The sequence below is a fragment of the Anastrepha ludens genome, chromosome 4, assembly GCF_028408465.1.
Source record: "Anastrepha ludens isolate Willacy chromosome 4, idAnaLude1.1, whole genome shotgun sequence".
Classification (NCBI taxonomy): Eukaryota; Metazoa; Arthropoda; class Insecta; order Diptera; family Tephritidae; genus Anastrepha; species Anastrepha ludens.
In genome coordinates, this window is record NC_071500.1 from 4,015,715 (window position 1) to 4,028,816 (window position 13,102).

Genomic DNA, 13,102 nt, shown 5'->3' on the forward strand with positions numbered 1-13,102 from the left:
TAATGGTATGGAAGTGAACCAATTGTCTACAATTATGTTTCTATTTGTTCCATGTATAGTTCTAGTGAGAAGCTTACAATAACAAGAACCTAACGGTTCGCCAGCTACTGTATTAAAATTTTATCCCAAATATGGTGAAGCATCAAACATATATTTAGTTCTGACATCGCAGACCAGCACAATTTTTATTCCGTATTAAGCTGGTTTGTTTGGTATGTACATTCGGAATGGACATCGACCTCTAAATGCTAGTAGCTGTTCGTCTATTGTCACATATGACCCCGGTTTAAAGTTATCTCTACATTGCTGAATAAAAATCTCCCATATCTTTCTAATGAGAGCAAATTTATCGGTCTTTCTTCTATTTTCTCGTGTGTTCCGATCATCAAAATGAAGGCAATTTATAAGAAATCTGAAATGTTCCATACTCATTATAGCAACATTTTTAGATCCGCAGAGCAAAGGATCAAAAAGCTCTTTAGTTGACAAATGGTTGTTCTTTGGCGCACCACTTAAAACCAAAATTCCAAAGAGAGCACGAAGTTCTTCTGTTCTAGTTAATGATGTGGTTGTGATTTTTTTTTTTGTAATTATTGGATTTAACTTTAATGTCTTCGCTGGTATAAAGAAGAATTTCTTCAATTATATTTGGTGTAAAAAATTTTTCAAAACAATCTAATGGCTTTGTAACGTCCCTAAATTCTCTCTTTGATCCCGGTAAAATATGAACAATATTTCGCGCTGGAGTTCTACTTGAGCTTCGTTTTGTAGAAGACGGTTCAGTCGACCAAATGAAATTGTTCATACCTCTTACAATAGCTTCGGAAGGCTTGATTATTAAAGAGTCATTAGGTTGGTCATTACTTTGTGGTACGTCTATAGGTGAAACTGCAACAGGAGTCAGTTCTTGATTGCCTACAATTATATTTTCAACTTCATCTTCAGATTCAATTTGAAAGTTGGGATCAATTAGACTATCGTCTGAATTGAAATCCTTTTCTAAATTGTCCTCTATTTCGCTTCCATTTAGCGACAGCTCCTCCAGCCATTTTTCTATTTGGGAGTCAGAAGTACACATCTCTAAACGAAAAAGCCATTAACATTATAGCTACTGTCGCAAAAAAAAGGAAATATTTACAAATAATATGTAGTCAGAAAAATACCTTTAATACTAAACCTCGCCTCTCAGGCAACAAGAATTAATATATCTCCGTAACAAAAAAACTTTGCCCAATGAACGTTCGCCCACAAACTCACACAAGAGACTACTATAATGGTTTGAAAGCTCGTGCTGCCACTTGCATTCAATCATAATGAAATACGTAAAAATGACAATCTTTGCGCCTCAGAGGCGGGGTTTAGTTTTCTAGGGTTAATTTGTTTAGAATGTCAGTTTTTGTTTCTATTGTAAGCAGCTTAAATTTATGGCGGTACTTCCCCGAGTTTTATTCTCAAATATACAACGCAAAGAGTAAAAGAGAAATGCCAGACAAAAAATGTTGCAAGTATCGAGGTAAAAATCTTCCAATTTCGTAAGTACTGAGTACACAAAGAAAAAATTGTCTTGCAAGTATCAAATATGTGCAAGAACTGAGTTTCTACTGTATTAAAGTTTTCTTAATTTTTTCTCAAATTGATCTAAATTACGGACGCTTCGGAAATGCATCACAATTGGCAAAGCTGTGGATTTGGCATATACTTGTGCTGGTATTTAATTTCGAAAAGCCGGTGACTGTATCGTGACTCGTGATTTGTAACGAGCTCATGTTTGGAATATATTCGATTAAAGTTTTTAGCGCAGTGTTTTCGCAAATGCATATAGTCCCAATATTTAACTCTAGACCACTAAAAACAGTGTTACTCTCGCATTAATCGTACGTCTCACAGACTACAAATTAAGATACATATTTTTATATTTCTTTTTGTTTTTTTATTTCAAACAAATGAGTGTAAATTAAGAAAAATAGTATATTATTTTCATTTAACCATTTATGACAGATCTGTTAGAGAGGCGGTGTGACGGATACCTGTCGAAAAACTCAAAAAATAGATAATTAGCGCGTACACTTCTGTTAGGTGTTTGGCCGAGCTCCTCCTCTTATTTGTGGTGTGCGTCTTGATGTTGTTCCACAATTGGAGCGAGCTACAGTTTTAACCCAACTCCGGACGGTAAATGATTTTTATGAGGAACTTTTGTGCGTTTCACACCGTTTATTCTGTTTCGCGCATTCCTGACACCTTCGTTGAGGCTCTTGTTTACTTTTTATAAGAGGAATTTTTCTTGGCAGCATTCCCCGTATGTATGGGGAAGATTTATGCTGCTGTTGTTGTAGCATAAACTAGGTATGGATCGAATTGGACAATAGAACACAGCCCCATTTATTTCATTTTTACACAATTTATGGTTACGAATCTCAAGTATTTATGCTGACTATCAAGCAATGAAAAATGCGGATCTCAATTAATCGTTATATTTTTAATCCGACTGCTTAGAGCACGAATAAGTTATTTAGCTACATAATTAAGCAAAATACTAGCGAAGAAAATATGTACACCCGTGTTCAAAATAAGGGTAGTGTGACGAGGTTCCAAGTTCCAAATATCTTTTTTTTTTATATCCTTTTTAAATAAAATAATGTAGTAGGTGTATTTAGCTTCAAACTTTAAACAAAATTCACCAAAATTTAACTAATTTAAAAAAATTGTCATAAAAATTTTCAACTTTTTGTAAGCTTGATTAAAGTATTAATGTTTAGCGTACTTTCTCCTAACGGACACCTCCGCTCTGTATATACATATAAGTTCGATAGAGCCAAATTTTTTACAAATTATTTTGCCGAATTTTGAACAATTTTAACGAATTTTTGTTTCTAAATTTTCAAATTTCTATTTCTGATTCCCGACAAAGCTTAGAATAGATATATAGTTTATGGCTGATCTTTCGGTTATTCCAGACGCATTTTCTAACTTTAAACCTTAATTTATAAGCAGTTCATTCACACTTCCATTTTAAGCTTAGTTTATTGGTACAGTAAACAGAAAGCCGCTATAACATGTTGCCTTAATAACCCTGTTTGCAAAGCTGCGCTGCCACGTGCTGTCGATCTTGCAGTGCTGCTGTAATACTGCATTCATGAACATACCCAAGCATACCTGTAGTTAATGTGGTTTGAAAATTCTCATCTCGGTTCCATTAACTTCTCTTCCTTCTCCAGGAAGTATTTGTTGAACTCACTTTAAGGCCAGCAAATACCCGTTAGAGTAGTGAGCAGCGCAAAAACAAATCGGCAAATATTGAAATCAGAGAGCATGGCTGCTCACCATATTCCCGCCCAATGGAGCACACAGCGAACATGCACACAGAGAACAATTCTTAAAATAAATTTTTCTTTTGTTTCCAAAATTTTAACAGTAAGCCGAAAATATTGGTAAATTAAATCAAAGTTTCAAAGTTTCATAGAATTATGTTTGTTTTGAATTATTGCTGTTTTTTGCATACAATTAATTTTATGCTTTTTAACACATTTTGGCTTTCAGGGCGTGTCTCTCTAATATAAGTTCGTGCAATTTATGTCGAAAAAAACGTTTAGAAGAGATTTGGTTCAAAACACAAAAACCCTTTGTAAATCGGAGCATTATGTGCCTAGCTGGGATAAGTATGTATCTACATTAGGGTGGGCCTATTTGTATGGAACGATTTTTTCGAACATTATTCCCAGCCAATCCAGATTGTAAATGAAATTCTAAGAGAAGAAAGTGCATTAGAGCATAGCTCTAAAGTCGATTTCGAATGCCTGAAATTTAAAAGAATTTACCATTAATTAAAATGGAAAAAATCCTTTATTTCCACTGCTAAGTGCATTTTTTTTTTGTGCGTCTGCCTTGCTAGTGAAGAGCAAGAGATTGCAAAGATTTTGCCAACCAATCGAGTGATGTTGTCAAGGTTGCAGAAATTCAGGCTTAGAACTTCATACTGTTTCATAAAAAATATTACACCATATTTATATAGGGGGTGCGGTGCGAAGTCTTTTCAACTTTCTTTGTCAAAAGTGAAAAGAAAACAAAAAAGAGAGTGAAAAAATGATTTTAGGAACTTTACTACGTAAATTCGGCAATGAAGAGAAATGCTATTTATTTTAGTTTTTTCACACACACATGCACACGTACTATGTAAGTGCAAGGTGGCACAAAATTAATCACCCTATCGGAAGATTTATAATTTTTGCAAATGGCGTCCTACGCCAATCGTATTTGACACTTGTGAACTAGAATAGCTGCAGTACACAAGCACACAAGCGATGGAACGCGTAAAGGTCAGAATAAAGTTATCCATCGCTCAAAATCATTTTTTTTTATTTTTTTTAAATTACTAAAAATAAAATTGATGACTTATTCTGCGCCACCTTGCACTTACATACATGTGTGTAAGTAAGACAAATCGCTCTGGGAATATTCAAACTATCGAGTATTCCCATGGATGTACACCTAAAATACCATTCGCGAGTGCTAAATTGCTCATACATATATACCTATCCATATAGACACATACGTATGTATGCATTTACATTACATATGAAAATATTACACCTGCATTGCATATGTAAATAGTTCAGTAAATTTTTATTAGTTTCGTGTAAATACAAACACCCGAGAAATGCAGTTTAGAGCATTCACCTAATACCTATGCGGGTATACAAAATGTTAAGTGCAACTGAAATTGAACAGATCGAATATTTAATTGAATAGACAATTAATAAAGCAATGAGAAATGAATTTAAAGAAAATACTAAAACCAAAGGGGTGTATGCAGTTAGGAAAGATTAGGATAAATATTTGAATTGAAAATGTTTACCTGCTGCTAATAAAGTAAATTTAGTTTGTTTAGAATAGAATGAAAATGGCATACGCAAATGCAAAAATTGGTCGGGATTGTCTTTAAAGAGAGAGAAATTCCAAATTTGAAGACATCATCAGCACTTGCAGTGAAGACGCGCGCATCGCTCGGTGGTAATAAAAAACGTTGCATGGCTTTGTCATAAATTGAGGTATTCGAACCCATTCCAATACTCATTAGTTGGGAAAGTTTTTTAGTTGTGACAGTTTTCTTAGTCTGGTATAGACTATGATTTTTCACAACAGTTGGGTTTCTCTTTTATTTTCCCCTACTACTTGAAATAAAATATCCCTATTCGAAAGCGCTATATTAAACAATCCGTGCCCAACGAACCGTGTAATACCGCAAAGACCAACATAAGATTTGTCAAGTTTTCTACCACCTTACTTTATTACTGATTGAGACGATAGTAATAAGGCTTTACAAACATTTTCTTTTTTCCAATTTATTACATCTGCCTACTTTTGACTTAGTAATTTTTATAACAATTATGGAAGTATAAGCGTAACATTAAATCATTATTTAAAGTACACACACAAACAAAATAATCGCGAAAAAATGCTGAGTTAAGTGTAACAGAATAGATTAGATTAGATTTGTTGGGGGTTCGACAAGTCCTACAGAGAAAATCTGCAGAGAAAATGCTCTGCAGTGCCGTCATTCTCAAGACGGGCTAGGCATATTGGCTGACCAATGATTCCCACCATAGCCATATGCTGACCACAGGCGTTGTGCCCTGTGATTACACTCATCTCTCTCAGGCCGTTCCTACAAAGTTTTTGAAGAAAGGTCGGTAATTTCCTCTCTGGTTCTTTCACAACGCACTTGGCTACTCTGCAGGAGCCCAACTCAGACCGATGTCTTCTATGGGTAGATCTCATGAAGTTGTCAATCCATAGTTGAATCGATGCAGAATTGACACCTAGAAAGGGTTCAGGGCCTAGTGGTATGCTTGCAGAACCTTCATTAGCCAGTTTATCAGCAAACTCGTTCGCTGCAATACCACAGTGTCCAGGCACCTAAATAAGACAAACTTTGTTATGTTTTGCACCACTGTTCAGTTTTGTCTTACATTCACCGAATAATTTCGAAGAGCAACGTGGATTGGCAAGGGCTCTTAGTTCTGCTTTATTGCCACTACCAATTCCATTACTGCTACCCCGTCACTTTTTCTCAATTAGCCAGTATGCTGCATTCAAGATCGCATTGACTTCCGTTAAGAATACCGTAGCTAACTGTCCTGTAGCATAGCATTACTTAGTGTCTTCGAGTACGTACCTTCCAGATCCGCTACCATCATTGGTTTTGAATCCGTCGGTTAAGAAAGTGTGCTGAAATCCAACTAGGCTCTCTGGACTTAACCATTGACCTCTGTCTGGGATCAAAACATCATACTTCCTACCGAAGCTAACGTAATGCATCCGATTGTCCACCGGCATAGAGAATAGTGAGCACCGCTCCGACAACTGGTGGCATATCTGACAGTGGCCAGTATTACTTCGCTTCCCAAGATTCCGTTTAACTTCAGCCTGTTCGCCACCTTCATAGCTTCCTTTCGAATTCGAAGATCTAGAAGCTGCAAGTTCAGAATGGCGTTAAGGGCATCGCCAGATGTCGCAGTCATAGCACCTGTGATACCCAAGCAGTCTGTAGTCTGTTTAGGGGTTTTACATTGGAATTAACCATAGTAGCCTTTCACTGGACTACAGAGGCCAGAGGGTAATACTGGGTCTGATTCGGGTGATGTACAGCCAAGGTACTATCGCCAGTCTTCGACCCCATGTCTTGCCGCAGGTTATCTACCAGGAGATTTTTAGTGCTCGACATACCTTCTGCTGGAGGTGCGTTTTCCAGGTCATCAAGTGTAAGAAGCTTTTAGGTTTCTAAGAAAGTTTTTTTCAGATATTACGCAAGTTTTATTGGACCACGTTCATACAGAGCAAATTTTGTTGCTTTGCGAACTCTCTTTTGGTGTTGCCCGTCATGTTCACATACCTTGCAATTGTTCCAATAGATTTTGATCTACAGTCAATAGCAACGCTGAGAAGAACAAGAGCACAAAGGCTGCAACAAATGGTGCCCTACATGAAGGTGGTCTTACTAATATTTATTAAGTGCTTCCAAGCAAAGTTAATTTTTGGCAGTTATTTCCCAGTGCTACCAATATACGCTTATTTATACGACTTGCTTCATCTATTCGCCACTTGCCAACGCTTGGCGAATCGAATACGGCTATTATCAATAATGAGTGGGTTACTTAGGCTCCAAAACAGTGTTTGCCCTTTTGGAAATAATTTGATGTTTTTAGTTTCGAAGCCACGGTTCTTTTTTCTGTTCTTCCTTGAATGGACTTTTTTGTTTTTACATTAATTCTAATTCTAAATTCAAAATCTAAGTAGCTTAACCTTTTTCCACGACTAGATATAATATACAGTGGCTCACAGCTTATTTCGTGTGCCCGTTTATCAAAATAAAAAAGTTTAATATTTTTGTATAAACTTTATTTAGAAAAAAAACTTAAACGTACATTCAAAGATAAACTATTTCTTGTTACAAACATACATAAATAAACTTAAATTATTTCTTCTTAAGTAATATGTTTACAGCAAAATCAAAATTATAAGTAAATCCACGTCACACCTTATTTCGTGTGCTTGACCAAACTAGAAAAAACATGATTTTTTTTTAAATTTATTAAGTTTTTACTAATCTAATATTTTGTAGGGTAGCCTTTTTGTTTTAATACATCTTTTAACCGGGATTGCATGGAGCTAACAAGTTTCCCAGTGTATTCAGGAGATATTTTCTCCCACTCCACTTGCAATGCTGTTTTTAGATCTTGTTTGTTGCTTATGTTATGTTTTCTAATTTTTTGATCCAGAATATTCCATAAATTCTCAATTACATTGAGATCAGGTGATTGTGCTGGCGTTTTTACCACATGAGGGCAATTCCATATAAGCCACCGTTGCACAAATTCCGACTTATGCTTCGGATCATTGTCCTGATAGAACCTGAACCTGTCCCGAATGCCTAATTTTTCAGCACTTTGTAGTAAATTATTTTTTAATAAATTCAAATAAACTGTTTTATCCATAATTTCGACGATAAAAACCAAGTTTCCGACACCAGCTGTTGACATGCAGCCCCAAACCATTACATGACCCCCACCGTGTTTTACTGTACCACGCAGATTCTTCGGGTCCAGCTCCGCCTTGGGCTTACGCTAAACGAAAGACTTTCCATCGGAACCAAAGAGGTTGAATTTGCTTTCGTCGGCGAAAATAACGTCATTCCAAAATATTTGGTCTTTATTAACATGGTTTTCGGCAAACTCCACCCTTAATCTTCTGTTACGCTCATTAACAAACGGTTTGTTTCGAGCTGTACGACCATGGAAATCGGCTTTGCGCAGAATTCTTCTTATTGTTTCAGGATTACATGACTTACCAAGTACTTTTTCAAGCTCTTTTGTCAAAGCTGGCGCACTAATTCGTGGGTCTTTTTTAATTTTTCTTAATATCCACCTTTCATTAGCTTCTGTAAAAATTTTGTTTGGAGCTTGGCGTCCTTCGTCAACCACTCTTTTTTCACGAGAAAAGCGTTGAATAATGTACTGTACTGTGGAAGTACTTAAATTTACAATTTCAGCAATTTTTTTCTGCGACTTTCCATTTTTGTAATGCGTAATCACTAATTCGCGCCTTTCAATCGACGTACGGCGACCCATCACGGTATTTTTAAATTAAGCTGGACAACCGACTCCTTTCAATGTGTAAACTAAATAAGGATATAATCTAATATACTATGCAAAACAAATTTTCTATAATTGCTAACCGGTTTACTGGCGCCAATAACGGTAAAAGTAAACACACGAAATAAGCTGTGACGTCAATTTACCTAGTATTCTGTTTTTGTTGTAAATATTCTACTAAAGCAGAAAAAATTTGAATGCATTTATACATGTTTGCAATTAGAAATAATTTATCTTTGATTGTGCATTTAAATTTTTTTTAAAGTAAATCAAATAAAAATAATTTTACAATTCTTTAGTTTAACATACAGCCACACGAAATAAGCTGTGAGCCACTGTATGTAGGTTAATACTGTTTCTCCGCTTGTAAAAACACCTTCCTGATGCACTGCATTAAAAAAATTAATAAAAAAATAATTGGCGCGTGCACTTCTTCTACATAGGTGCTGGGCCGAGCTCCTCCTCCTATTTGTGGCGTGCGTCTTGATGCTTGACTCCGAACGGCAAACGAGCTTTTTCATGGCAGAAATGCACTCTGAAGTTTACTTTTTTCAATAATTTTGCTGTTTCATGCGCGGAGATTCGAACGTACACACCCCTGAATGGTAGTCACAATGGATGCACTGTATTTGCAGATGGATTTTCCCATTCTCAACCTTCAACGGCACCCACAAGAATATTTTGTTACTTTTTCTAAATCGAATGATTACTGAACTGGATCTTCATCTAAGCAGCGTACTCAATGGCCCAAGGGCTCCACAAATATAAGAGAACACAACGTATAAAACCGCCATCAAATCCGTTCAATGAGAATTAGATGATTTTGAAAAAATTATGTTTCTCTTTCAGTTAAATTTTCTTCATGCTGGTTGATCGTTCTATTTTACTTTTCCTTTATGGTTTTAAGATAATGCCCAAGTTGAAAAATGAGAATCTGTGCATTTTTAGTTGCATTAATAATCCAAAAATAGTCTCAATTAGCAACATAAAAAGATTAGTTACAATCATTTTTGATAAGTAGAAGTGGGTAAAAATCAGTTATCCTGGCAACACTCGAGAAACGACTTTCTGTCAAGTTGTATTGTTAGATTTGATTTTTTATTAATTTCGAAACTTTTGAGTCAAATACATTTTTTTTCTAATTTTACTCAATAAGAAACTCAATTACTCAATTTCAACTAAATTTTTAATTATTTAAAATTTGTATTAATTCATTAAAATTTTTATTAATTAAATTCGAAAATTGAAAAGAAAAATGTCAACCAGTGGAACCAAGAGAAATTTGTTATGTTGATGAATTTCGTAAATTTATTGTATCCATTTGACTTAACTAAACAACTCACAACAATTGGAAAATTTTCATAATTTTTATAGTTTTCCGCCCAGTGCATTATGCAAATGTTTCGGAAAATGGAGTTGGAAGTTACTCAAATGTGTATGAACTTTTATTTCATATAAATTAATGTCTGTATATATATTATCCCAACTAAAACAAGGCTATTTATTTCAAAAATTCTAAACAAAAAAAGCTTGTAAATATCTTCTAAGATATATGAAAAATAAATTAATGAGTGTGAGTGTGCCAGAATCCGAAAAACTGTGCACATACGTAAATATATGTACATTGTATATATAAATATATATATAAAAGAGGTATATGGTTAAGTGTGAATATTTAGAATAAAAAGGAGATGGAGAAAAAACTAAAAGCTGTGTTCTTATTTATTTGCATTATAAAGCAGAGAACTCTAAAGGGGTTCTTTTGGCAAACCAACATTTTTTATTTTATATTTGACCCTTTTTGGGTGTTTGGTCGAGCTTCTCCTCCTTTTTGTGGTACGTGCCTCGATGTTGTTCCACAAATGGAGAGACCTACAGTTTTAAGCCGACTACGAATGGCAGCTCTTTCATGACAGAAATACACTCGGAGATTTGCCATTGCCTGCCGAGGGACGACCGCTATTAGAAACATCTTTTCTTCATTTGGGTCTTTCATTGAGATTCGAAACTACGCACTCCCAAATGGTAGTCTCGCACCAATCCATTCGGCTACAGCCACAAACTTATTTGCTAGTCCCAAAGTTCTCAAATTATTAGCTTCTCTTAACTTTTAAATTCTTATACATTAAATAAATTCTTAATTGAATTAAAAACCTGTAATTACTGTAGACGTAAACTTAACATAAGTTACGTAAGAACTTAAATATGTTCACGCAAGCTGTCAAATCAGCTTACGTATACAGCCGCATGCCAAATAAATAAGAGCCCGTAATTGTTTCATATGTTTTTCTTCGCAGTTTCATTGAGCCTTATAAACACTTCTAGTAGTCTCTACCTCTTATAACTCGATCCTTAACGTAATCTTCTGCTCTCCCTCAGCCTTATTTTTTCGTCGAGACGACGCCTATTTTCATTTGATGTGCTGTGCTTCTGATGTAAAAAGTAGTCAGATTTTTTATACGTCAAATCAAATGGCTTATTTTTGTTTACATTTCTTAACTTGCAGATTAATTAAGAAAATAAACCCTTTTATGGTCAACTTAAACTCAAAAATTAAACTTATCCCAGGGTCGATTCAATACCTCAAAGATGGTATTCGTGGCCTCGTCGACAATCGAGGACATAGGGCAGCCACTTTGCAATTCGGTTATGGAAACTTTCATGAAAAGGATATTGTCTTGTAGCGTGGTCGTGGTGGTCATTTGCCTGATGCTATTGTATTTTCCACTATTAACGGCATACCTTCCTCTTTATAATGAAATAAACGTCCGATCATTTATATTAAAATATAGCATAGAAATCGCAATTCTTTGAATATAAAAATAACACCTCTGTTTGGAAAACCCTATATATGTACATAATATATAACAAAAATAATTTATTATTTCCAAAGAAAAAAATTAAATTAGAGTACAGTGAAAATTTACACATACAAAAAATATAAAAATTCAAATTGAAATTAGGAAAAAAATAAATTTTGCAACTATTCATCGCTACTTGGTAATAATGTGCATGTTTACTACGGGCTGGACCACAAATGCTATCATCAGTAGATGTCCGTAATAGTAGTAGATGTCAGATACTAAGTGAGACATGTCCAACCCATCTGTCTGGTTTTATTCAAATTATTAATGGCTTTGGGCTGGTTTTTTCGTTGTAATAAAGCCTGTTTTTGCTGTTTCGAGCTGTTTATACCAGGTCCAAAATTAGTCACCCTATCGGAATGTTTATAATTTTTGCAGTGCGTCAGTCATACTTGACACTTGTGAAGTAGATAGCTGCAGCACACAAACAGACAAGCAATACAGCGTGTAAAGGTCAAATAAAGATTTCTATCACTCAAAATTTATTTGTTTTATTCAGTAAAAAAAAAGAAATGATTCATAAAACAATTGGATGGTTTATTTTGCGCCACTTTATCCAATACTTATTATCCAGCTACATGCGATCTAAAGATAACGTTGAAATTTGGTGAAAATGCCCAGTTGGACTTGGTTAGTTCTAAAAGCTGAGTTTTGCCGTTAAATCTTTAATTTGCCCTAATCAGCATGGGTTTATTGCTAACAGATCTACAGTATCTAATCTGGCCGTTTTTAGTGAATACTGCATTGATTCTTTCTCCGCTGGCTTCCAGGTCGACTGTATTTACACCGACTTTTCGAAAGCCTTCGACAAAGTTTCTCATAGAATCTTAGTTAAAAAATTAGCTAGTATTGGCTTTAATTCTACATTTCTGCAATGGATAAACTCTTATTTGAGCAATAGACGCTGTGTTGTAACAATCGATGGTATTTCATCTACTTCCTTTGCTGCCATCTCAGGTGTTCCGCAAGGAAGTATCTTGGGACCGCTTTTATTTGTGTTATTTATTAATGACATCAAAAGTTGTTTCACATTTGCTAAATTTTTGCTTTATGCTGATGACCTTAAGATCTTCTCAGCGATCAAGACGCAAGAGGATGCCATTAAACTTCAAGCAGATATGAATAGGCTTTATTTCTGGTGCCAGAATTCACGACTTTCGCTGAACTTATCTAAGTGCTTCCAAATATCGTACTCTAAAACATCTAATATTTTGTGCACTAAGTACAGGATCTCGGCATGTGTCCTGCAGTGTGTTAGTGAGTTTAAGGACCTTGGCGTCATCTTCGATAACAAATTCTCTTTTAATAACCATATAAATTATATTACTTCTAAATCTTTTTCGATGTTGGGCTTCGTCAGACGGAACGCCACTAAGTTCTCTGATCCCTATACCATTAAGTTACTGTATACATCTTTTGTTAGATCTCACTTAGAATATGCTGCTTTTATTTGGAGACCTTGTAGTCAGCTAGCTATTAATAGAATCGAACGTGTGCAAAAAATATTTCTCAAATATGCCCTTCGGTCCCTGAATTTTATTGATCCCATGCCATCATATTCTGCTCGTCTCATGCTTATAAGTCTCAAGT

At 35.2% G+C, this 13,102-nt stretch overlaps 1 long non-coding RNA gene across 1 annotated transcript; it reads left to right on the forward strand.

Moving 5' to 3' along the window:
* The first annotated feature begins 1,378 nt into the window (after positions 1 to 1,378).
* LOC128860842 (uncharacterized) lies at positions 1,379 to 10,485 on the forward strand. Its single transcript, XR_008454307.1, has 3 exons — positions 1,379 to 3,428; positions 3,538 to 3,656; positions 9,092 to 10,485. It is a non-coding gene; the product is annotated as an uncharacterized LOC128860842 (long non-coding RNA).
* The last annotated feature ends 2,617 nt before the right edge of the window (positions 10,486 to 13,102 follow it).